General features: G+C 37.1%; 1 protein-coding gene across 8 annotated transcripts in view; it reads right to left on the reverse strand.

The window, feature by feature from the left end:
• Positions 1–27,890, reverse strand: part of DOK5 (docking protein 5) — a 1,081,787-nt gene that overhangs the window by 457,449 nt on the left and 596,448 nt on the right. For all 8 annotated transcript variants that reach the window (XR_013824125.1, XR_013824126.1, XR_013824127.1 and 5 more), the window contains one exon: positions 24,294–24,382. The gene's annotated coding sequence lies outside the window, so the exon portion shown is untranslated. The remainder of the gene's footprint in view (positions 1–24,293; positions 24,383–27,890) is intronic.

Here is a 27,890-nt window from a genome sequence, read left to right on the forward strand (position 1 = left end):
GTATAAAAAGAGATCGGCAATATGGATATGGGGCTGTCTTTATGAAACTTAAAAGACTTAAAATAATTATAGTCTATATACTACACATAGGATGCTACCAGTTGTTCAGGGTCGGGAACAGATGGAAAATCAGGAGTGTAGTAGATGGTAAAAGAAATTCTGGGTTGGAATGCCTTGTAAAGAAAGGAGGGGAAAAAACTTGATTGTGAAGTGAAGAAAGTTTACATTAGACTGTTTCGTGTCCAAATAACATGTCTTGGTGGGATGTCGGGTTCCTGGTGATGTCCGAAGGTGGTTGAACAGGCTTGGACGGAGATAGACTGTTTGAATGAAAAACACCAAAACTAAATCTGAATTCATCTCCTGACTTCAGGGCAATGGTTGCCAGAGTCTCACCTGGGACAAGGTCAGAGGTTCCAAAGCAGGAAGGGTAAGCTTGGCATGTCTTGACTGCAGAACGTTTCTCAGGTTCTTCTTTTTCTACATAATTTCCCTGAATGCTCTCATCTCCTCCTACATCATGATGACACCTGTATTAGTGGACGCAATACCAGCGGTGGCTCCAGGCGTAATGCAAGGTTATTTGTTGTTCACCCAAAGCATGATGGCAGTCTGTTGGACTCCCTCTGTCTTGTAACTACACCATTAGGAGCACACGGATTCCAGGGTTGCTGTGGAGGAGAGTTCCTGGAGAGTCTGCAGGGATTTTCTTTTTAAGAGTCAGGCCAGGCAATGGCTTTCCTCCTTTGTTCCCCCTTTAGCTAGAACCCAGTTACATGATCCCAGGCTGGCTGCAAGGGAACTTGAGAAAATACACATTAATGACCGCTAACAGTCTCTGCCAGAATGTTTACGCTGTATCTCCATTCTTGACAGGTCACCTTGGATTTAAACCCATAGATCTGACTGCCAAACGGGCACCATCTTCTCAGAAACCAGCCCTTTCTTTACATTCTGTTTCTGAGTATATGATACTACCTTGGTCTCCATTTAGAAATCCTTGATTCTTCCTTCCTCCGTCCCAAGTCGATCCGTTTTATCTTAGTCTGTCTCCTCTTTCCATCTTCATCACTACGATGCCAGGACGCCACCATACTCTCATCTGCACAGGCTTCCTAACTGGCCTCCCTGCCTCTGATGATGTCCTTCCTGCTTCCTTTCCTTTCCATTCCTCACACTCAAGCTAAGTTTTATATTGTGAATGTGAATCTGACCATTTCTCTCTGCTGCCTACTTTTTCATTAGCTTCCTTCTGTCCTTAGGAAAAGTCCAGCTTCTCACACATAGATTATGAGGCCTCAAATGATAAAACTCTTCCTCTCTTCCCAGAAGAATCATTATTAAAGTAGTAATTTTAAAATAATCATTATTATTTAATTATGACCTTAAGAAATGTTACAGTCATACAGAGTGAAGTAAGTCAGAAAGAGAAAGACAAATACCATATGCTAACACATATATATGGAATTTAAGAAAAAAAAAATGTCATGAAGAACCTAGGGGTAAGACAGGAATAAAAACACAGACCTACTAGAGAATGGACTTGAGGATATGGGGAGGGGGAAGGGTGAGCTGTGACAAAGTGAGAGAGAGGCATGGACATATATACATTACCAAATGTAAGGTAGATAGCTAGTGGGAAGCAGCCGCATAGCACAGGGAGATCAGCTCGGTGCTTTGTGACCGCCTGGAGGGGTGGGATAGGGAGGGTGGGAGGGAGGGAGACGCAAGAGGGAAGAGATATGGGAACATATATATATGTATAACTGATTCACTTTGTTATAAAGCAGAAACTAACACACCATTGTAAAGCAATTATACCCCAATAAAGATGTTAAAAAAATAATTAATTAATTAAAAAAAATGTTACAGAAAAGTACTGGTTTAAGGATAGTGACAGGGATATTCAACCTAACCTGGGGTGAGGGGTGGGGCTCTGGACAGGCTTCCTTGAAGAATTAATATTTAAGCTGAGACTTGGAGAAACCAAGGAAGACAGTGGGGACCAGCAGGTGTTCAGGGCCACAGGCTCAGAGGACTCCACGGCAGTGGCAAGGGTGCCCCAGGACATAACATTGCCTTACATGTGAATGGTATTTCCTATGTTTTGCAAAGCTGTGGCCCTTTTAGGAGAAAGGACATTTCAGTTAAGAGACCAGGATATAAAGAAATGAAAGGGCATAAAGAAATTAAAGAAGATGTGCTGAACTTGATTATTTGATTTGATTTGCCATTTGTCAGTTTATTCACTAAAATAGTGTTTTCTAAACCTGAGCACTTTGGAATCACTTGGAAAACTTTTAAAAAGTTGAATTTCTACTACCTATCTCCTCCCCAACACACATACACACACCACATACACACATACACACACACGCACACTAATAGAGTAAGACTCCCCAGGGATAAGGTTGAGGAGTCTGTTCAGAATTTTTTTTTAATTCAGAGTCCTCAGAGGATTCTGGTGTGTCTGATTTATGGACTGAAATTTGAGGAAATACTATCTAAAATATCAATAAACCTGGGCCAATCCCTGCAGTGGCACAGAAATCTCTTGCACTGGTTCTACTGGAAAAGTGGAATTGTCCACAAGAAAAAGAGGGGAAATAATGGCACCATTAATTTACTTTTCATTTTGGTGTCCAAAATGATTCCATTTCACTAAAAACATAAAAATATTAAAAAACTTGTAAACAGCTAAGACTATTTATCAAGAATCTTTTCTTTTGTCTTCTCTTTTTTTTCTTCTTACCAGAGTAGCAGTTACTAGGCTAAAATGTAGAAGTGACAGACAGTTGGATAATCCCAAAGGTTTGCTCTTTTTAGAACAAAATCGATCATTATGTAAATTAGCTAGAACTTTCTATTGTAGCTGTTTGTATATTCATCTTATCTCTTTCAATGAGCTGCAAGCTTCTGGAATCCTAGAGCCATTTATTTATTCAGCAAAATCCCTCTTCTTCACTGTAAAACATTGCTTATAATAGACTAAATGAGTGGGTAGTAAAGAAAACATTCTAATAGCTGCCCATTTCAAATTGAATAGGATCCAAGTTGTATCACAAATAGCGACAAAACCGCATGAGGGCTCTGCCTAACTTTTTGACCTCAGTTCTTATCTCCATTCTCCTTACTCAATATGATGAACTGACTTTGGCTTTTGTGTACTCAAACACCCCAAATTCTTCTTCCCCCAAGATTCTTTACATTATTCAAAGCTCAGCTCAAAGGTTACCTGCTCAGAGAGGTATACACAAACCATGATATCAAAATCAGACCTTGTCTACTATTGCTTCTTATTCCAACACAATGTTGGATTTTCTTTATGTCACTATATGAAATTATCTTATTCATTCACATGTGGATTTCCTTCTCCTTCCGCTGTAATGTAAAGTCTATGGCAGCAGGGACTTTTTCTGCCACATGATACATATACACATGCTACAGGGAATGAAATGTCTCACTGCTCCCCACATTGTAAAACTGTGTAAGTCCACACACCAGCAGAAAACACATGGCTCTCAGATTAAGATAATCTGAGGACAGTTTAATAAATGATGTCTTTACTAAGTTGTGGGCAGTGGATAAGAAAACTGCATTAACTATCCCAGGGCTAGTTAAAACGGGTGTTACCCAAGGTCAGTGCAAATGGATGACACAATCCCAGATAGAATCATGGAAGGAAGACTGCCTTGATAGGAATACAGGATGATGGGACCATGCAGGGAACTAAGGGAAAGAAATGCTCTGACCTCCTACTTCTTCCTCTCCATTATCAGTGTCTTAGGTTCCCCATTAGCTGAACTAAAAAGAAGGTAAAAGACAAGAAAGATGTATTTTATAACTTCTCATTTTGAGATAATTCTAGATTCACATACAGTTTTAAGAAATCATACAGAGATACCATGTACACTTGACTCAGTTTATCCCAATGGTAAAATTTTGCAAAACTCGAGCACAATATCAGAAACAGTATATTCTATTGATATAGTCAAGATTCAGAACATTTCCGTCAGTACAAAGATGCCTAATGTTGCTTTCTTATATTCATTTCCCTCCCACCCAAGCCAATGTATTAACCCCTGGCAACTACTAATCTAATCTCTATTTCTGTATGATTGTTATTTCAAGAATGATTATAAATGGAATCATATTGTACCTAACCATTTGGAATTGGCTTTTTCACTCAGCATAATTCTCCGGAGATTCATCTAGGTTACTGTGTATAACAAGAGTCAATTTCTTTTTAATATTACTGTGTATTCCATGTTATGGAAGTATTGCAGTCTGTTTAACCATTCATCCATTAAAGGACATCTGTGCTGTTTCTAGTTTTAGGCTATTACAAATAAAACTGTTATGAACATTTGGGTACAGATTTTTGTGTGAACGTAAGTGATCATTTCTCTGGAATAAATACCAAGAGTGCAGTTGTTGGGTTGTATGATAGTTCTATACTTAGTACTCTTTAAGCAAATGCCAGATTTTTTTCCTAGAATGGCTGTACCAAGTACTTTTCACCAACAATGAATGAATAACATGTTACCTCCACATCCTCACCAGCATTTAGTGTTTCATTTTATTTTATTTTATTCTTATATATAGATAGAGAGAGAGATAGATAGAGAGAGAGAGAGAGAGAGAGAGCGCGCACGATATTTCACTAGGATAATAGTTTGCATTACTATAAGGCTAATAAAGTTGAACATGTTTTCATGTGCTTGTCATCTGTATGTTCTCTTCAGAGAAAAGTCTCCATGTCTCTTGTCTACTTTCTAATTGGTTTGTTGTTTTTAACGCTGGAGTTCTTTACGTATTCCAGATACTCGTCTTTTGTCAATATGTAATTTATCAGAGTCAATAAATATTTTCTCACAGACTGCCTTTTATCCTCTTAACAGGAGATTTCACAAGGTAATTTTTAAAATTTTTTACGAAGTCTAATTTATCATTTTTTTCTTTTAGGAAATGTACTTTTGGTGTTAACTAAAAAAAATCTTTGCCTAGTCCTAGTCCCAAAGATTTTCTCTTATTTTTTTTCTTCTTAAAAAAAAAAATATTGGGCTTCCCTGGTGGCACGGTGGTTGGGAATCTGCCTGCTAATGCAGGGGACACGGGTTTGAGCCCTGGTCTGGGAGGATCCCGCATGCCGCGGAGCAACTGGGCCCGTGAGCCACAACTACTGAGCCTGCGCATCTGGAGCCTGTGCTCCGCAACAAGAGAGGCTGCAATACTGAGAGGCCCGCGTATCACGACGAAGGGTGGCCCCTGCTTGCCACAACTAGAGAAAGCCCTCGCACAGAAACGAAGACCCAACACAGCAGAAAATAAATAAATTAATTAATAAACTCCTACCCCCAATATCTAAAAAAATATATATATATATATTGGCTGTAAGCCTGGCATACATGAGGCAAAAGGACACCAGAAGAATGTACTACCTTGTTGCTTCTCCTGGCTAAGGTCATTAGTCAGTGTGCTTCCTTTTTCCACTTTTCAGATTCTTCTTCCATTTGCCTTACATACAACGTTCAGGGTTTTTATGCTGCTTAACCTGAGAAATAGGAAAAAGTATGTCTACTCCATCTTCCTAGGAACAGAAGTCCAAGAAAGACTTTTTTTTTAATATTTATTTATTTATTTGGTTGCGCTGGATCTTAGTTTCGGCAGGCGGGCTCCTTAGGTGCAAACTCTTAGTTACAGCATGCATGTGGAATCTAGTTCCCTAACCAAGGATTTAACCCTGGCCCCCTGATTTGGGAGTGTGGACGCCACCAGGGGAGTCCCCAAGAAACACTTTTATGTAACCAAATGTCATTCTCTTCAAGGACAGAGCAAAGTTGAGAGTGAATACAGAAAGAAAAACGGGAGTTTAACTAAGAGAGAACATATATCTGTTTAGGCTCCTTGAACTTGCACTTATTGTTCTAAAGAAAAACCAATACACTCTAAATTTATTTTTCTAATTAAAAACATTTTAGTCATAGTTACAAAAACTATAATTGGGTAAGGTTTGTGCTTTGTACTCTATTTTATGATGCTATTTGTTAAAAAATCCTTTTGGTGGTCTCTGCATCATTTGGAGATATTAAATTTTCAAAGAAAAGAAACAACATAAATTATGGCTAAAAAATTCTCAAATACTATGACAAGCTGTCAGAAAATAACCTATATCCTTGTAAAAAAAATCTTTATTTTTCCTTTCCTTATATCCATGTATATTGATAGAATAGCCAACTTAATTGCATGCGGAAGTTTTGGACCCAAGAAAGCTAGAGACAAGATCATTTGAAGCAAGTGAATTGCTGTTAGATTCTGCCCAAGGATCTATTTTCTCATTCATTTTTTTTCTGAAAGATTTTTCTTTTTAACATCTTTATTGGAGTGTAATTGCTTTACAATAGGGTGTTAGTTTCTGCTTTATAACAAAGTGAATCACCTATACATATACATATATCCCCATATCTCCTCCCTCTTGCATCTCCCTCCTACCCTCCCTATCCCACCCCTCTAGGTGGACACAAAGCACCAAGTGGATCTCCCTGTGCTATGCAGCTGCTTCCCACTAGCTATCTATTTTACAGTTGGTAGTGTATATTTCTCCATACCACTCTCTCACTTCATCCCAGCTTACCCTTCCCCCTCCCCATGTCCTCAACTCCATTCTCTATGTCTGCATCTTTATTCCTGTCCTGCCCCTAGGTTCTACAAAACCATTTTTTTTTTAAGATTCTATATATATGTGTTAGTATACAGTATTTGTTTTTCTTCTTCTGGCTTTCTTCACTCTGTATGACAGTCTCTAGGTCCATCCACCTCACTACAAATAACTCAATTTCGTTTCTTTTTATGGCTGAGTAATATTCCATTGTATATATGTGCCACATCTTCTTTATCCATTCATCTGTCGATGGACACTTAGGTCACTTCCATGTCCTGGCTATTGTAAATAGAGTTGCAATGAACATTGTGGTACATGACTCTTTTTGAATTATGGTGTTCTCAGGATATATGCGCAGTACTGGGATTGCTGGGTTGTATGGTAGTTCTGTTTTTAGATTTTTAAGGAACCTCCATACTGTTCTCCATAGTGGCTGTATCAATTTACGTTCCCACCAACAGTGCAAGAAGGTTCCCTTTTCTCCACACCCTTTCCAGCACTTATTGTTGGTAGACCTTCTGATGATGGCTATGCTAACTGGTGTGAGGTGATACCTCATTGTAGTTTTGATTTGCATTTCCCTAATGATTAGAGATGTTGAGCATCCTTTCATGTGTTTGTTGGCAATCTGTATATCTTCTTTGGACAAATGTCTATTTAGGTCTTCTACCCATTTTTGCATTGGGTTGTTTGTTTTTTTGATATTGAGCTGCTTGTATATTTTGGAGACTAATCCGTTGTCAGTTGCTTCATTTGCAAATATTTTCTCCCATTCTGAGGGTTGTCTTTTCATCCTGTTTATGGTTTCCTTTGCTGTGCAAAAGCTTTTAAGTTTCATTAGGTCCCATTTGTTTGTTTTTATTTCCATTTCTCTAGGAGGTGGGTCAAAAAGGATCTTGCTGTGATTTATGTCATAGAGTGTTCTGCCTATGTTTTCCTCTAAGAGTTTTATAGTGTCTGGCCTTAACTTTAGGTCTTTAAACCATTTTGAGTTTATTTTTGTGTATGGTATTAAGGAGTGTTCTAATTTCATTCTTTTACATGTAGCTGTCCAGTTTTCCCAGCACCACTTACTGAAGAGGATGTCTTTTCTCCATTGTATATTCTAGCCTCCTTTATCAAACACACAGTGACCATATGTGCATGGGTTTATCTCTGGGTTTTCTATCCTGTTCCATTGATCTATATTTCTGTTTTTGTGCCAGTACCATACTGTCTTGATTACTGTAGCTTTGTAGTATAGTCTGAAGCCAGGGAGCCTGATTCCTCCAGCTCCGTTTTCCTTTCTCAAGATTGCTTTGACAATCAGGGTCTTTTGTGTTTCCACACAAATTGTGAAATTTTTTGGTCTAGTTCTGTGAAAAATGCCATTGGTAGATTGATAGGGATTGCATTGAATCTGCAGAATGCTTTGGGTAGTACAGTCATTTTCCCAATGTTGACTCTTCAGTCCAAGAACACAGTATATCTCTCCATCTATTTGTATCATCTTTAATTTCTTTCATCAGTGTCTTATAGTTTTCTGCATACAGGTATTTTGTCTTCTTAGGTAGGTTTATTCCTAGGTATGTTATTCTTTTTGTTGCAGTGGTAAATGGGAGTGTTTCCTTAATTTCACTTTCAGATTTTTCATCATTAGTGCATAGGAATGCAAGAGATTTCTGTGCATTAATTTTGTATCCTGCAACTTTACCAAATTCATTGATTAGCTCTAGTAGTTTTCTGGTAGCATCTTTAGGATTCCCTATGTATAGTATTATGTCATCTGGAAACAGTGACAATTTTACTTCCTCTTTTCCAATTTGGATTCCTTTTATTTTTTTTCTTCTCTGATTGCTGTGGCTAAAACTTCCAAAAGAATTAAATGAAATAGAAATGAAGAAAACAATAGCAAAGATCAATAAAACTAAAAACTGGTTCTTTGAGATGATAAACAAAATTGATAAACCCTTAGCCAGACTCATCAAGAAAAAAAGGGAGATGACGCAAATCAGTAAAATTAGAAATGATTCAAGAAAACTCACAACTGACACCAGACCCTATAAAAAGCAGACCCTATCAAATTCTTAGAGGAAAACGTAGGAAAAACACTCTTTGACATAAACCACAGCAAGATCTTTTTTGACCCACCTCCTAGAGTAATGAAAATAAAACAAAAATAAACAAATGGGACCTAATGAAACCTAAAAGGTTTTGCAAAACAAAGGAAACCATAAACAAGATGAAAAGACAACCCTCAGAATAGGAGAAAATACTTGCAAATGAAACAACAAAGGATTAATCTCCAAAATATACAAACAGCTCATGGATCTCAATATCAAAAAAACAAACAATCCAATAAAAAACTGGCAGAAGACCTAAATAGACATTTCACCAATGAAGACATACAGATGGTCAAGAGGCACATGAAAAGATGCTCAACATCACTAATTATTAGAGAAATGTAAATCAAAACTACAATGACGTATCACCTCACATGAGTCAGAATGGCCATTATCAAAAAATCTAAAAACAATAAATTCTGGAAAGGGTGAAAAGGGAACCCTCCTGCACTGTTGGTAGGAATGTAAAATGATACAACCACTATGGAGAACAGTATGGAGGTTCCTTAAAAAACTAAAAATAGAACTATGATATGACCCAGCAATCCCACTACTGGGCATATACCCTGAGTATATACCCTGAACCATAATTCAAAAAGAGTCATGTACCACAATGTTCATTGCAGCTCTATTTACAATAGTCAGGACTTGGAAGCAACCTAAGTGTCCATCAACAGATGAATGGATAAAGAAGATGTGGCACATATATACAATGGAATATTACTCAGCCATAAAAGGAAACGAAATTGAGTTATTTGTGGTGAGGTGGATGGACCTAGAGTCTGTCATACAGAGTGAAGTAAGTCAGAAACAGAAAAACAAATACCGTATGCTAACTTATATATATGGAATCTAAGAAAAAAAAAGGTCATGAAGAACCTAGGGGTAAGACGGGAATAAAGACACAGACCTACTAGAGCATGGACTTGAGGATATGGGGAGGGAGAGGGGGAGGCTGTGACGAGGTGAGAGAGTGGCATGGACATATATACACTACCAAGCGTAAAGTGGATAGCTAGTAGGAAGCAGCCGCGTAGCACAGGGAGATCAGCTCGGTGCTTTGTGACCGCCTAGAGGGGTGGGATAGGGAGGGTGGGAGGGAGGGAGACGCAAGAGGGAAGAGAAATGGGAACATGGGTATATGTATAACTGATTCACTTTGTTATAAAGCAGAAACTAACACACCATTATAAAGCAACTATACTCCAATAAAGATGTTAAAAAAAAAAAAAAGAAACGAAATTGAGTTATTTGTAGTGAAGTGGATGGACCTAGAATCTGTCATACAGAGTGAAGTAAGTCAGAAAGAGAAAAACAAATATACTGTATGCTAATGCATATATATGGAATCTTAAAAAAAAAAAAAAAGAAATGGTACTGATGAAACTAGTGGCAGGGCAGGAATAAAGACATAAACATAGAGAACGGACTTGAGTACACAGGGTGGGAGGGGTAAGCTGGGGTGAAGTGAGAGTAGCACTGACATATATACACTACCAAATGTAAAACAGTTAGTTAGTGGGAAGCAGCAACATAGCATAGGGAGATCAACTCAGTGCTTTGCGATGACCTAGAGGGGTGGGATAGGGAGGGTGGGAGGAAGGCTCAAGAGGAAGGGGATATGGGGATATATGTATGCATATGGCTGATTCACTTTGTTGTACAACAGAAACTAACACAGTATTGTAAAGCAATTATACTCCAAAAAACATCTATTAAAAAAAATAAAATAAAGTAAGTGCAATAAGGGAAGAAAAATAAATAAAAGATAAAACTTGAAAAATAAAAGGCAAAGGTATCACTTTTGCAGATGAAATGTTTGTCTAATTTGACATAAAAGAAATTGAAAGACTATTCCAATTAATGAGCTCAGTAAGGTGAGCTAATATACAACTTCTGTAAATTTTTGCACACTTCGGCAATAAACAATTAGAAAAGGCAAAGAAAACAATTGCCTTAGTAAAATAAATATATTAATACATATATAAAGTCTTGCAAGCACTGTACTGTGCTATACGAATGAGAAGAAAACTATAAAACTTTACTAAGAAGATACCTGAATAAGCAGAAAGAAAATCCATGTGTTTATGTGAGATAGCTCACTATTTTTTTTTTTCAGGTCTTTTTTTTTTTTTTTTAACATCTTTATGGGGGTATAATTGCTTTACAATGGTGTGTTAGTTTCTGCTTTATAACAAAGTGAATCAGTTATACATATACATATGTTCCCATATGTCTTCCCTCTTGCGTCTCTCTCCCTCCCACCCTCCCTATCCCACCCCTCCAGGCGGTCACAAAGCACCGAGCCAATATCCCTGTGCCATGCGGCTGCTTCCCACTAGCAGATAGCTCACTATTTAATCAATATCAGTTATCTCACCAAACTATATATTCAAAGTCATTCCAATAAACATCACAATAGACTAGTTTTTGAACATTTTAAGCTGATTGCAAAGTCAAAATTTTTAAAAAAACAGTAAATATAATTTGAAAAGTAGAAAGAATAGAGGAAGACTCATTCTTCTCAGACCTCCTCACATTTTATAAAGTAATATTAAAGCAAGCAGTGTAATATTGGTGAAGGAATAGACAAATAGATCAACTGAATAGATAAGAGAGTCCAGAAAAAGATTTCTACTAATTTCAGCTTTCCTGGTGCTTCAGGCAAATTCAACAAGCCCTCATCCTCATCTGGTGGAAGACAGCTAGGGCACACGTGCTCTGGAATAACAGCCCTATTTCCATCTTTCCAAGTTTCTGAAGGGTCCACTTCCAAGCATCTACTCGCTACCCGACACTGATTTAATATTTATTCACTGAAGAAATTGAAAATGTAAAAAAAGAAAAAAAACCTATTTTATACATAATTAAAATAATATAAAATAAAGCAACAATTGGGATGTTTTACCAACAAGTTGGCAAAAAAAAAAAAGATTGAAAATGTTCAGCATTAGCAAATACGTGTAAACCAGCTATTCTGATACAAATGAGCCACGGTAAACAGTAAAGCCCTTTTGGAAAGCCATGTGGCAGTAACTAAGAAAATCTGTTTGCAAATTCTTCCCACAACAAAACTGCTTCTGAAAATCACTCCTAAGGCATATAGCACAGGTGTGCGAAGAGGGATCATCAGCATCATGGGAATAAAAAATAACATTTCTGAGCATTAAATGTAGATATTATTATGAATGTTTGAAGTGGGCACTGCTGTATCTTCATGGCATAGACAAGGAAACTGGACACACAGATATGAAGTGACTTGTCTCAAGGCACACAGTTATTATTACAGCACCATTTAAAATAGTGAAACCCTGGAAACAGACTAAATGTCCATTTACAGAGACATTGTTAAACAATTACAGAATGTCTGTCCTCCAGAACTCCACAGAGCTTTTGCAACTGGTGAGATTGACCTGTAGGTACTAATTTGAACAGATTTTCAAGACAAAACAAGTTGCAGAGAATTGTTTATAATGTAATCCCATGTAAGATGTGTGTGTGTGTATCTCAATCTTCTTCCTCCGTGTATATGCATAAAAGAAGAGTGACAGGCACTTCAGAGACATTAACAGTGGTTACTTGGGGTGGAGGGGAGAGTTCAGAAGTGTGGACTTTGGATGTTAGATCACATGTTTGTCTATGTCCATATACAGCAATATTTGAATCTTAATGACAAAATTGCATTCATATACAACTTATTTTTTATATTAAGATGAAAAGTAAAGCAAAACAAATCTAAGTTAAATTTTGGTATCTTTTTCATATATCTTATCCTCTAAGCCTAAATCCATGTTTGCAAAGATTCTGAATAGATTGTACATTGATGGTGTAATCTGTTCTCCAAACATGGAAGTTAGAAGCCCTCATGTTTGCATCTTCAGTCTTTGAAGTAAACTCTCTGACTTTCTGAGCAACCAAGGGATGAAGTAAACAAGACAGAACACAGACCCTCTTCGCTCACCTCTTTCCTTACATCTGTGAGTTGGAAAAAGGGTGGGGGGCCCATAAGCATGGGAATCATGTGACCCAGATTCTCCAGTAGCAAAGCTCCTTTCTGCAACTGTACCATCTGTCAGTCTGTTACTATAACATCTGTGAGGGCACGAGCTCTTATTTACTCTTCAGAAATAATCGTTCCTGTTTACAAATGACATATTTTACCACTCACCTGAAGGTCCTCTGTTCGTACCTATGCATTGTTCCAACTCCCATATTACAAATTTAAAAGGCAACTTTCCATAAAGAAATGTGAAATAGTTACCCTTCCTCTAGTTCCCTCTCAGTAGGGAAGGGTATTTCTACCTTATATTTAACAACAAATGTGGCAGGTCAAACCAGCAGGTTATCTTGAAATAGTCTTGAGAATTTTCTAAGCTCCCCAGAGCAGGACATTTTGAAAAAAGTGAAGCAAAAGACTTCAGAACAGAGGTTAAACTGGTTTCATTATAATGACAATCATGCAATTGTGAAATGAATAGAAAGAAGTTGAAATTGTGTAGAGAAGTGAGGAAATAAACATAAAGAGTTCCAAAATCCTTCTTTATAATGTATCTACTATCAGGCAAGGAACGGAGAGGGAACTGGAGTCAAAAGGCAGGTGCTGCATTTTAAGGAATATCACTATACATGTTTATAAGCTAGGAAAAGCCATATTAACTGACATAAATAGGCATGCTTTGTGGGATTCTTATTTGAGCAGATCCTCTTTTCTTTCATGAAGATGCCCTAGTACTTCTGATGAGTCGTTAGCAAGAGCTGGAGAAGAGCATGTTCCTAAAATAAAGGCCGAGGAAGAAGGGACACAAAGTCCACATCTCAGAAGTAACCGTGTTACCCTTCATTTTACCTGAATTGGATTTAAAGATACAGCTTGAAGATTTGGGTGTCTAAATTAAGCAGAAAAAACAGAGTACACTTGGAAATGATGATTCAAAAGAAAAATCAGATCTTACTATCTTATTATCCTTTAATCTATGTAAATGTATGTTTTATATATATATATATATATATATATATATAAACGCACACACACACATACATGAATGTGTGCTATGTGTGTTATGTGTCTCTTTTGCCTAGGTAGATAGACAGATAGATAGGGTCTGACATAGGGAAAAAGAAAAATGAAAGATATATAAAAAATTATGAAGCAAGGAAAGGATATAGTTTCATTCTTTCAAAAATATACACCCCTAAAGATAGAATTAAGAATGTTTCTCACTTTTGCTGTGCTTTTTTTTTGTATTTTCTCTATTTAAATAATGACCTACAGTGGTTTTCATTATTAGAAAAGAATGCTTTAAATACATTTAAAAATGATCTTTTCTCCCATTAGCCATTTATCTAGCTGAGATACTAATTAATTACACTTTGTGTTTATGCTTATACTCACAAGAATCCTATAATCCTGAAAAATTATGAATATCAATTTCTCAAATTTTTTTCTTCTTTCAAGTACTTAAAAGTGGCTCTCTTTTTAAAGAAAAACTGTTGTGAATATTCTTAAAAAAGTTTGCAATACTCGGCTTGATTAAATAATTGTCTTGTTAAATAGTGATGATATACCCAGTATTGGTTAAAGTATAGGAAAATAGTGTCAGTGGGTATAAATTGGTAAACACTTTCTGGATGGCAAGTTCGCAATAATGATTAAATTTTCAAATGCCCATATCTTACCGTTCAAAAATTCTACTGCTTGAAATTATTATTAATAAATCTCATAAGGATGTGCTGCATAGCACTGTTTTAACAACAAATATCTGGGAAATTATTTAAAATAAAGTATTCATCAACAGAAGACATATATAGAGTTTATATTCCTAGAAAATAATAATAAATTGTTAGAAAGAACAAGCTGTATTTTATGGGTGTTGATGTGGGAAAGGTTTAAGTGAAAAACGCAAGGCTCAAAACAATATATGTGGTATGACCTCATTTATGAGCATTTAAAAGAATATACAGAAATAAGAATACATATAACACTATATACTGGCTTGAACACTGTTTTTTCTGAATGAATCCCAAGAAGTTATTAATAATGGTTTTCTTTATAGAGAGGAATGGCAAGGAGAGAAATTAGGAAGAAAAATTTCAGTATTTGTTTTCTTTTAATTAACCTTTCACATTTCACTTACATCTTTTTTTGTATATGCCTTTTATTTAATATCTAACAATTACAAATATTTAAGCATTTAAAAATAAAGGTGGATAAAACTGAAATAGCACATGTGGCTTTGTTGAGTCTATATATTTATATATGTTCATTTATCTACATAAATATGTGAATAATATGTGTGTGGCTATATGTATATATATATGAATTATGTATCGGTAATCTCATATATATAAGGGAGTGTGCATATGCATATACATGAAACACAGAGTTCATATCTCTCTCATCGAATTAATTATGTTACCAGTCCATATTTAATTTTTTTAATTTCCCCATAAATAACTTGTTTTCATGCAGTCTCCTTCCAAGAAAAAGCAATGTCTAGCTCTGCCTGAAGGAAAGTATTTGGATGAATGTGCCAAGGGTTAAAATATAACGGAAATTAATTATTATTGCTCCTATATTTTATTAATCTGGACATTTTCTCGCTTGAGAACACACAGTGTGCTGAATTTATGGTATACAGTCCTGTTTCAGAGAAATAAAACATCTTAGATTATATTCTTTTTAATTCACTGAAGTATAATGGATAATAAATTATTTAGTTTAATTAAAACCTCTTTATCAGATGGGCATTTATCCGTCACATTGTTTTGCACAACTGGTGTTCTGCAGAAGGCATCACTTCCCATTCTCTTCTCATTTCATTCACGGGTTCTTTTAATTGCATTTCAAATTACATCTATTTCCACAAAGTCATACTATAAACTTGCCAGACATTTGTGCCTACTCCTTTACCTTAGGCATTAAAAATCCCTCTCTTCTATTTGCTTTAAAATTCATCCTTTTCCCTTTATGTTTGAATGGAGAAACCCAGAAACACTAAAATATGGTATTTAAGGGGTTTGGAATTGACTGGCCTGGCTGGAATCCCAGCTCTAAATTTGGGAAAATTACTTATCTTCTCTAAGACCCAGTTTCTTTTCTCATCTATAGTATAGGGATAATAATAGTTTTTATTATTTATTTATTTATTATTATTTTTAATAATAGTTTTTAAATACAATGAAGTAATAGATGTAAGAAATAATGTCTGATAATGTCTTGAAATGCATTTTAGGTTGGGCATGGGAGGATAGAGGGATGAGAGGAGGCAAACACAGCCTTTTAACACTAAAATTTCAGGCTGAGAGTTTGGTGGTTCTACTAGAACATTATTAGGATTCTGGCATCAGAGTTTATTTCCTTTGAGCACAAGGATTCTCTGAATTCTCCAGAGTTCCACCTCCCCTTTCCGTTCCCTCCCCTTGCAAGTTCATTATATTCTCATTCTTAACATTATTTTAAATTGCCTTAACTTTAAAATGTTGCCAGATTCTTATAGTCTTTATTAAAGTATTATAGGAAAGACAGGGAAATTAATGGGATCAAGGTGTATAAGAATCTATAAGGTGCCAGAAATGAGTATTTTACTAAAGATTTTGTGAGGAGGCAGGGAAAAAAATTACAATATATACAACACGGCAAAAATATGTTATTGAATTCCTCATAAAAATGTCTTTTTCCCCAAAGGTTTTCTTCTTCTTAACAGCTTCATCTCTCTCTTCTCCCTTCCTAACACGGCCTAGGGGAAAAAAATCCATCTCTTAATCTTAGCTCTTCTGTTCCCTAGTCAATGAAACAAAATTTGAAAATTGGCTTAAAGCATGTTATCTGTTTTTCCTCAAGCATAATGATTTGGGGCTTCAACCACAGTAATAATATTGGGCACTGCTGCCTTTCTAACTATTCCAGGGTGCAGAACTGACATATCTTTATTCTTCACTCTTTACTCTTAGGGAAAATCCATCCTAGGTGTCTTTTCCTTTGTTCACAAAAATTTGAATACTTAAGAAAAAGATTCTCACTCATAGCTAAGTACTATCATAGTCAAATACCTGACTATTTATACACAAAGAGAAAAGAGTTATTAATTATAGAAAATATGGTATTAGTAACAATGGTGATGATAACTGTGGTGATGCTGGTGGTAAATAAAGAAGAAAGACAAGAAGACCAAGAAAGTCTGTTTGATATAGGATTATCTGTCTTCAATTCACAAGTGTATGAGGAGGTACCATTTGTATAGCTACTGAGGGCGAAACAAAGACTTAGAGATAGGAAATCACTTGTACTAACTCACACACCAATGTTTCACCTAAGAGGTATCCCAATCCAAAGCCCAGGCTCTTAACAAAATTGTGTTAAACTGACGCCTTAAAAAGCAAAAAAAATTTTTTAAATAAAGTAAAATAAAAGATGTTCACTGGAAATGGTTTCCATTTGCTTCACTTCTAACTCTACTCAATGAACAAATTTTGTGTGCCTGTGATATGCCAGATACTAAGCTAGGTGTTGGAATTTTAAAAAGAGAAAACAAAAACCTGGATCTTATTTATATTTTTTCCTTCTATACTGCTTAGCTGTCTTTTTTAAGCAACATGTTATTCCCTATTGTTTCTTATGTTGAATTAATTCTTTTATTTTGTTGTTCTTGCTACTGTTTTGTTTGCAGGAAGAAATGGAGGTGGTAAAAATCACGTATCAATGATTATTTCTTCGTCTTAGATTACCTAAACTTTGTCCATTTATCTTTAAAGCTCCCTCTCATTTCTTTATTCAGTTTGAAAATTCAAGTGGATCAGATGGTTCTGACAAGAAGATAAGATTTCTGAGTCACTGTGACTGTTACAATGAAAGCATATGATATTCTCGCTATGGTTTGCCAGAGATGGTAGAGGTGGGTTAGACCCAACTACTTAAATGTAAAATTCTCATGCATGTGAACAACTCTGGGGAAAAAATAAAGGGATATCATATACCTTTGCATGTTATCACATAACACCACATTATTTATCTAATTCTATTCTTGCAGCAACCCTGTAAAATAGGTATTTTTATCTTCATTGTTTAGATATGAAAAGAGAATCAGAGAGATTAAGGGATGGACTAAAGATCTCAGAGCTAGAAAATGGTAGATGTGGCCAGATGTTCTAATTCTTATGGCCATTACTTATTGCCTTTCTTCAAAATAACATTATAGGACCTTGTCTCTATACCACAAAATTCTGCACAAATGATGGAGATTATTACTTACAGGCACAGTAGGAATTCTTTACATAACGAAATTTCAAATTAAACCTTCCCCATTTCCTGAAGGAACACTCTTTTAGCTTATGGCTTGTGATCCATCTTCCTATACAACAGGCCACATCTGTTTTGTTTGCCACTGTGTATCCTGCACCCAGGTTAGCGCCTGCTACAAAGGAGATACTCAGCGAATATTTACCAAAAGCCTGGATGAACAAATAATAGGTGAGTAGCAGATGTTTAAGTTATTAACCATATTCACTTTAGCATAAGTTAATTTCATTTTTTTCCTTGACTCTCTTACCATTTTCAGGTTTTGAAATTGAAAACAGAGAGAGAAAAACAAACAAAACAAAACGAGGAACCAGAGTTGTGTTGACTGGAAAGATCATGGAGGTCCTCTCAGCAGTGGGGTTACATATTCTCATAGAACAAAAACCATAAACTGAAGCCAAAAATAAAGACATGCAGAGGGCACTGTGGGAAAAATGTGAACATAAATGCCATGATGGGGCATTTGGCCAAGAGCAATGTGATAAAACCACATACAAAACTTCATAATTAAGCTGGGGACCCTGAAAGGACTTGTCTGTTTGTTTTTAAAGTCTCACCTGAGTAAAGAGTCCTATTTTCTGTTAAGAAAAAATGTTAACCCTCTATGGAAAAATACATCCTCAATTTAAGCCCAAAGTTTCCCACAGTTTAAGATCAAATATCCAAGAGTTTACAATCAAAGATGACAAAATATGAAAAGGAACAAACCACAAGAATAAATGTGAGTACAAGAAATAGACAGCAAATTCAGCCTCCAAGAGTATCACTTAATAGAATTATGAAACATACCATAACAATAACTTTGCAAAAAGCAAAAAATTAAAGATATGGAATAACAGAAAGACAAGGGACATTCATAAGAGAATCAAACATAGTTAAGCAGATTTAGAAGGGAAAGGAAGAAAATCATGTTTTTAAAAATTGAAAAAAAAATTAAAGTTGAGGAGAAAAGGAGTGGTTACATAGCAAATTAGGCATAACTGAAAAAAAGGAATTATTGAACAGGAAAATCTGAAATAATTACTCAAAATGCAGGCTACAGGTGAACATTATGAAACAGAGGTTAAGAGAGGTGGAGGAGAGAATGAGAGTCTAACGTACATTTAATCAGAGTCCCAAAAAGATAGAATAGAGGGAAGTTATGTAAAAATATTTTGAAAAATATTCACTATATTCCTGAACAAATGAAAGATATCAGAGCAAAATAAATGGAAAGAAATCCCACATAGACACAATGTAGTGAACCTGGAGAAGACTAAAAGATGGGGAGAAGACCTTATTAGCAGTCAGAGTAAAAAGACAGATCCAAGCCAAGGAAAGAATTATTCTGACAGCTTCTCTACAGCAACAAGAATCTAATGAAGAACTAAAAGAAACGAACTCTCCACTGGGATAGCTCATACCACTGAAATTATATTTCGAGAAGAGAAGTTGAAATAAAATCATTTTTATGTAAACAAAAATAAGGAACTTTTATAATAAACAGGCTTCTATTACAGGAAATGTTAAAGAGTATACTTTATATACTTTACTACGCTTTAAATTACCTCCCAGAAGGAAGAGCTGAGGTGCGAAAATAATTAATGGAAAAATTGACAAAGATGTGTAGAGCTAAACAAACATTGTCAATATTGAATAATAATAATGTCTAATTTATTGGATTAAATGATGAAAATAATATACTGAACAAAGGCACATTTTTGTGAGGTTGTAAGCAGCGTTTAAATATTTTAAATTCCTTTAGTTATTTGCAAGGGATTTATGATAAATTTAGAATAGGAACAGAATCTATAATTTCCAGTATGCAAGACACAAAAAGCATTGGAATAATAACATAAAGGAATAATGGAACATTTTGGAAAAAGTAGAAGCTTATAAAAATTGGGACCAGAGCAATGTAAAAAAAAAATTCACTATGACAGAAACAAGTCCAAATATATTAATATCAGAATGTTCAGGAAATAGTTGTAAATGCCAAAAAAAATCCAACAATTATTAAAACTCAATTCTGCCAAGGGCTCATGATATCTAAGGAGAAACTCTTTTGAAGTGTTTATTGATGGCACAAAATGAAATTTGTGGTTCAAGTTCCAAACAAAGCAGAAAGTAACATTGATTGGACCTTTCTCATGGAACAATAAAGAATTATAGAATAATAAGCATAGGCAGTGTTCTTTCTGCTTGATTGAAACATGAATCTCACAGCTCTTTGGCTAGCATGCACATATTACAAATGAGACAACGAAGGCACAGAACAATGGGGAAACTTACCCAAGGCTCCACTTCCAGGGAGTGGAAGAGCCAGTTTTAAACCCACAGTATGACTCCTGAGGCTGCGTGTGAACCACCTCTCCTCTACTACTGCCTCCATTTTGATTTTATACAGTTGCTGAGAGTTCAAAGCCAGCTCCCATACACAGGGAAGGATGAGTGGGATGGAATCAGTAATTACCCTTCTTGATTCAATTCAGAAGCTTCCACATTGAGAAAGAGACTCAAAGAAACAAGCTCACTCAGGTACAGCAATAAATTGTGTGCCTGCTCGTACCCACCACGGTGCCCAGAGTTGTGTGATGTACAGTGAACATGCAAGTCACTAACAGACTATCCTGAGAGTCTACCTTAACCCACATTTTTCTGCGTTTAAGGTGATTCCCTGGTGTGGTTGACAGAAATCCACTTTTGTCTCTCTCTTTCCTCCTGAGCCCCATTTTCAATAGCTCAGCCCCTGCTGTGTATAAGGGGACAGTGAACTTGGGTAATCAAAAGATGACCCCATCCTGGTCTCCAAGCCTGAGTGAAGACAGACACAGGCTAGGAATCATTGGCCTTAAAATTCCAGACTGGCTTCCAGGTGATCATTACAAGAGATGGGTTGAAACAGGGCAGTTTAACCGAGTCCATTTTCAGAGCACCACGAGGTCTCGTCCTGACCTTGGAGAAGCCTGACAGGGTACCACAAGTGGGAAAATTGTTTTCAAGGATGCATGTGAATTTATCAGTGTGTTTTCTAAGACAAGCATGTTTTTGTAGGTAGCATTTAGATGGGATGGGGCAAAAGGTTGAGGGGTCAGAATGAAACAAGAAACCAGGAACATAATTTACAATTTTTTTTTCCAAATCACTATTTCACATTCTTTTTCTCGGAGGATAGGAACTGAACAGTGTCACCATGGCAGAGGTGGGTTTTGTTTTTTTCATCCTACAGTGACATAAAGTTCAAAAAGAATTAGGGATTACCAAGAAGAGTGGATAGCTTTTCAATGCAGTCTCTCTCTGGCCAGCCCACAAGGGTCTCTATAGTGCTGTGGGATCTTGAACAATCTTTTCTGTTCATATTATTTCCTTCCTCTGTTCTCGTTGTATTTCCCTGGGGAACAATCACTATTTCTCTCTGCTTCCCTTCGCCTGGTTTGTGGTCCAAGTCTGGTTTCCCCATCCATGTTTTCCCCACAAATTAGTCAAATTATTGCTTTCTTAAAAGGAGCCCTCTGCTCCATAGAGAGACAGCACTTCCTGAACCAGCACACTGGGGAGGGACAGAGAAGAAAGAAAGAAATACTGGGTGTGAGTGAGTTTCTCAAAGCATGTTTTCAATATTCTTTGGCGAAGGCCCACACTTATCGTAATAATGGCTGATTTCTTTAATAGTTTTCACCAAATAATAATTTTAATGTAAATAGCAGTTGCCACATATTGATCAGTTATCATCTGCCAGGCATATGCTAAACCCATTACACATTTTATTTTATTTAATCCTTACTTTCCCTATTTAATAATCGGGGAAACTGCATCTTAAAGACATGAATTTGCCCTTGTTCACACAGTGTGGAAGTGGGAAAACCTGGATTCAAACTTGGACAGGATTACCAAAGCATCTATGCTCTCACTAATGGGATGCAGAAGACCTAGCAAGGTTAGAAGGTGGATGGATGCTATGTGACTTTAAGGAAAAGAGAGAAGCAGGACAAAAATATGTTTTACTGAGCCCTTACTATGTACTAGGCATTGCGCAAGGGGCTTCTTGTGTGATGTTACTACTGCACAAAATTACTATTACAAGCTTAGGAGGGAAGAATTTTTGTGTCCATGTTTAATACATGAGGAAACTAAGGCTGAGAAATGCTGAGAAACTTGACCAAATCACATAGCTAATCAGCATTAGATGTTGAACAAAACCCAGGCCTGTCAGATTCCAAGGCTCATCTCTCACTAGTGCGTGGGGTCGGCAGCCTCTAAAATAGTCCCCAGGGATCTCCCATCTCCTGGTCTTCACATCCTTGTGTAATTCTGTTGTCTCCAGTGCGGACTGAACCTGCTGATTCACTTCTAACAAATACAGCATGGAAAAAGTTATGGAATACCACTGCAAAAACCAGCTTCCTGAAAGATGGTGACTTCCATCCTCTCTGAGCCCTGTCTCTGGGGAAAACAAGTTTCCATAGTGTGGGTAGCCCTATGAAGAGGCTCACATGGCTGGAATGGATGACTCCAGCTAACAGACAAAAGAGAACTCGGGACCTGCCAAGAGCCACAAGAGTCAGCTTGGTGATGAATTTTCAAAGACGTGAACTTGGAAGCACATCCTCTCCTAGTCCAGCCTTGAGAAATCTGTAGCCCCAACCGACACCTTGATTACTGCCTTATGAGGCACTGAAGGAGAGACAGTCAGCAAAGCTGCGCCTAGATTCCTGACCCAGAGAAACTGTGTAATAATGCCCGTTTGTTGTGCTAAGCTGCTATATTTCAACACGCAGTGATAGACAGCTAATACAAGTGGGGTGGGTGGGTGAAGAATAGACAGGCAATGTATTCTAGAAGGTGTCTATCCTTTCTATTGGAAGCTCTGTATTAAATCCCTTCTGGAGCAAGACCAGCTTTAAATGACTAAAACACCCAGTAATGAAATGAATACATAAATATTGTATATTCCTTTGGGTTCACTAGTTTCTATTAGAATTATTGTACCCTTGGAGGAGTTAAGGTTTGGGATCAGTCACTTTAATCAATTCTATATGTTAGCTGAACTTAGCCTCAAAGAATAGAAGTTCTGAATTTTGGAGAGATGTCAAAAAGTGGGAAATTTAAAGTTAATAAACTGATTTGAAGTACTACAGATAGATTCTATGACGTGTAACTAATGCTTAATATTTATTGAGCTAATTTACCATAAATAACTTACAATTCACTCAATACCAGGCTAGATGTAAACTATTCAAAAATTAAAATTATATTTGATTCACTGCCCATTTGTTTATTTTATTTTTTAATTTATGATGGTAGTCCTGCCCTGCTTTGCAACTGCAGTGTCTCTATGGGCTGGATCCCAAACTAGTCAGACTTTTCACATGATCAAGACAAATTTGCTGTGAACTTCAGAGAGAAAGTGACAAATAATAAGCCAGCTAACCAAGAATATCTTTCAGGTGATGTCAAGGAAATAATCGAGATCTATTTTTAAAAGAATAAGAAATTAATATGCTACTATTTGGAGTGTTATCTTAATAAAAGGAAGGCAAATCTTGGTGTCAGTATAAAAATATTGATCTTGTGGATTGCTCAACCCAGTGCCTCTCAAGACTCTTATCTGAATCATATAGTCACGTGGAATTCTAGGTAATCACATCTAAGAACATTTTGTGTATTTTTGTAGATACATAAAGGATGCCCAGACAATGAGATCGGCCCCCTTGACCTTTCTGAGATTAAATTGGGGATGGGGGCTTTCCTTTGAGACATTCATCACTCAGGGGAAATATAAAGGTTCTTCTAGAGAAACCATGGATTTGAGAAGTGGTGAACATGCCAGATTAAAAATATTAGGTGAGGGCTTCCCTGGTGGAGCAGTGGTTGAAAGTCCGCCTGCCGATGCAGGGGACACAGGTTCGTGCCCCGGTCCAGGAAGATCCCACATGCCACGGAGCAGCTGGGCCCGTGAGCCATGGCCGCTGAGCCTGCGCGTCTGGAGCCTGTGCTCCGCAACAGGAGAGGCCACAACAGTGAGAGGCCCACATACCGCAAAAAAAAAAAAAAAAAAAAAATTAAGTGAAGGCCTGCCTTCGAGAACTACAGAAGTTCTAAGATACAGACAGTTTGCAGCCCCGAACACTGTCAGTATCACTTTCATTTATCTTTCTGGCCAACCTCCATTTTTCCTTTCAAATCAAAAGCTAAAGTAAGACACACATTTAGGGGAAAGTTGTCAAAATTCATTTTATGGAAATGTGCTACTCACAGGTATCCTTTGATCAGCAGCAGCATCTTTTGAAATTGAAGTTGGATAGATTATATGGTGATCTGCCTCTTCTCTCCTTCAGAGTTCGACTAGAAATAAATTGGAAATGCACGTGAAAATACAAACACCTTTTTGGTTTGAGCTTCCCTGATATTGGTTTCACCCCATCTTCGAACAAGAAATGTCACAAAGCTCTTGTCAAATGTGGCTCCTAGAATCTTCTTTAGGAAGTATGGACATGCTTAGCTATAACAAACTGTATTCATAAGTTGATCCTACAGAGTATGCAATTAAACTAAAAACTTTGGGTCCCTAGGACAAACTCACGCCACACATCTAAAGAATGACATAGCTATCTTTGGGTTTTGCGTGTTCAGATCTACCAGTTAGCAACTTGGGAGGCTCAAATGACAGGAATATAAATCAAGCTAGATTAAGCAAAAGTAAAAATGAAATAATTGAAAAAGGCTAGGAGGGTTGGCCTCCCATTCAGTGTGGGTAGATAATTCAAACACTTTTATCAGAAGTTTATCTCACATTTGCTTATTCTCACTCCCTCTCTCCCCATCTTTAATTCTCCTTTCTGTTCTGTTGTATTTGCTTTCAAGCCAGTTCCTTCTATCTTATGGCAACTAATGCTCCAGACTTACACCCTCACAGCTCTAAGTCTAATACAATGGGCATGTTTTTTTCTTAGTAGCTTCCGCAAACACCGTGAAATTTAGATTCACTGGATCAGACTGAGTTACTTGTCCGTCCCTGAACCAAATGTTGTAGGTCTGGATTAGAACATGCTGATTGGCCAGGCTTGGTCATGGACCCACCCCTTGAGATTGAGGAGACAGTACTAGAGTCAGTCACACCTGGAGCACATGGAGTGGGACTGGGGACGGGGGGCCTACAAGAAAAAACTGAACGGATGCTCTAGAATAGGAAATAGAATGTGAGCAGGAAAAAGTGACAGATGTCCATGACCTGCCCACCAACCAAAACTTCCATTAAGCAGTGTACATTTTTTGATAAAGCCAAAGTATTTTTTAATAATGTTTTATTGGAGTATAATTGTTTTACAATATTGTGTTAGTTTCTGCTGTATAATAAAGTGAATCAGCTATATGTAGACATATATGCCCTCCCTCCTGGACCTCCCTCCCATCCCGCCCCCCTCATCCTGCCCATCTAGGTCACCACAGAGCACTGAGTTGAGCTCCCTGTGCTATACTGCAGGTTCCCACTAGCTATCTATTTTACACATGGTAGTCTGTCATACAGAGTGAAGAAAGTCAGAAGGAGAAAAACAAATATTGTATACTAACGCATGTATGTGAAATCTAGGAAAATAGTACAGATGAACCTATTTCCAGGGCAGGAATAGAGATGCAGATGTAGAGGACGGACGTGTGGACACAGGCGGGGGGGATGAATTGGGAGATTAGGTTTGACATAAATACACTACCATGTGTAAGATAAAGTCAAAGTACTTTAAATTCCCCATTAGGTTTAAAAATTTTGTGATGCCCTCCCATTTATTAAAAGTGATGACAACTCCAAATTAAATAAAAATAATTGGTGGACATGTATCACAGATGGCAAATTCTATTCTAAGTCTAGCCTGGCATGATTTCTATTGCCAACATATACAGGACGCCAAAAATTGGACAAACCACTTAATCTGATTCCTACCGTCCATCTGATTGGTAGTGAAAAACAATTTGACCAAAATCTGTGATGTGCTTGAGGAACCATTCTGTGAAAAAACGGGTCAAGTGAATTTTCTGAAACTGCAGGTATGCAGCACAGCCATAGTGTGTATACTGAACACATAAATTTCTTTTCCAGAAATACTCTTTTATAATCTCTAGCACTTAGCGTCAAGATACCTTGCCCTGATGGCACAGGGGACATGCAGGTTTCCTCAGAGCTCAAAGACAACTCACATTCTGAAAGAAAACCTCCACGGCATAACAAATCTGCTTTGAAACACAGTAGACTATTAATTTGATGTATCTGGGGGCTTCTAAGCTGAATAACTGGTCCAGTCTCTAAAATGAACGCTAAAAAGGCCATTGGCAAAGGACGGTAACAAGTTCTGCCATGTCTTCTTGGTCATGTCTATAATTTAACAAGCATCTGTGGACAAAATTACAACTGTAAATGAACAGATGGCCCTGTCCATGTACAGAGAAAGGAGTGATTCGTATCAAAAAACAATCATAAAATAATTGGGTGCAAAAGCATTAACTTCAAAAAAGTTAATATACATCATCTTTTTCAAATTTTAAATCCATTTTGCTGCATATCATTATTTATTGAGTACCACAACTGAACTCCTAGCAATTAATAAGACAAACACTCAGAATAAACCAATGACCAAATAAATAACACATAACTTCAGACAGTGATAAGTGCTTTGAAGAAAAAGGCACAGGTTAGTGTGAAAGAGAGGGAGTGTATGTGGATATGGGTGCCGGCGTGGGGAGAGATTCCCCGATGCAGGGCTGGTGGGTAGGGACAGCTTTCCTAAGGGATGACTAGGATGAAAGGAAGGAGCAATCCAGGAGAAGGTTTGGAAAGTCATTTTGAGGAGAGGAAAGAGTAAATACCAAGGCCCTGGGGGTGGTGGGGGTGTTGAGGGAAACAAATGAGTTTTATTTCTTTAACTGCCTTTATTTTGAAATAAGAAGAAACATTTTTAATGGATTTTTTTTTTTTTTTTTTTTTACCTAGAGCTTTAAAATGAGTTTTGTCCCCTCTTCACACACAGGCAGGTCACACTGGTCAGTCTGTAAGTGGTTTCATTTCTGCGTCAGAATGTAAACTCCTTGAGCTTAGGGATCCTTCTCTCTTGTTGGTAACTACCATATTCCCAGACCTCAGAAGCACTTAGCACCCAGTAGGCGTTCATGTATCTATTAGATTTTTGGTATCAAATATTGCAAAGTGGTTAAAAAACCAAAACCTTGTTTTTCGGTGCACATTCGAGACTGCTTAACAAAGGGGAGAAAAAGAGAGAAAAAAAGCCAGTGCTGTAAGCTTTGTTTAGTTACACATTGCAGGGTTTTAGATCCCATTTCTGATGCCCACCATAGCACTGAAGTTGATTAGAGATGAGCGAAAAAGGCCACATGTGCACTTGATACAAATCCCCAATGATATAAATTTCCTACCCTTGAGCACTCACCACAAAAAAATGGCTTCTGTTTTTAAAGCACTTTTCACTATTTGATATCTCACAATGAATTCATTCAACAGATATTTGAGTGGCTTCTACGTGCTGGGCTTTTCTAAGGTCTAAATATATAACAGTTAACAAAACAGTGAAAAAGAATCCCCAAGGAGTTTACATTCTGACACAAGAATGGAATCACTTGCAGATTGGCAAATGTGGGGAGGAGCCAGGGCAGATGCAGCCTGTCTACGTGTAGCTTTTCAATTAGCCTGGGTACCCCATGGGGACCCCCACTGCCACTGCCACCCATCGCAGTGGCTGAGCTGGGGAGAAGGAATAACTCTCGCTCGCTATGTCTCTTCCTTTAATACCTAGACTTACATCACCCCAAAAAACTAACATGAACAAGTGATGGGGTTCTCTGGAGA

This window comes from Stenella coeruleoalba (genome assembly GCF_951394435.1).
Source record: "Stenella coeruleoalba genome assembly, chromosome: 15".
NCBI lineage: Eukaryota > Metazoa > Chordata > Mammalia > Artiodactyla > Delphinidae > Stenella > Stenella coeruleoalba.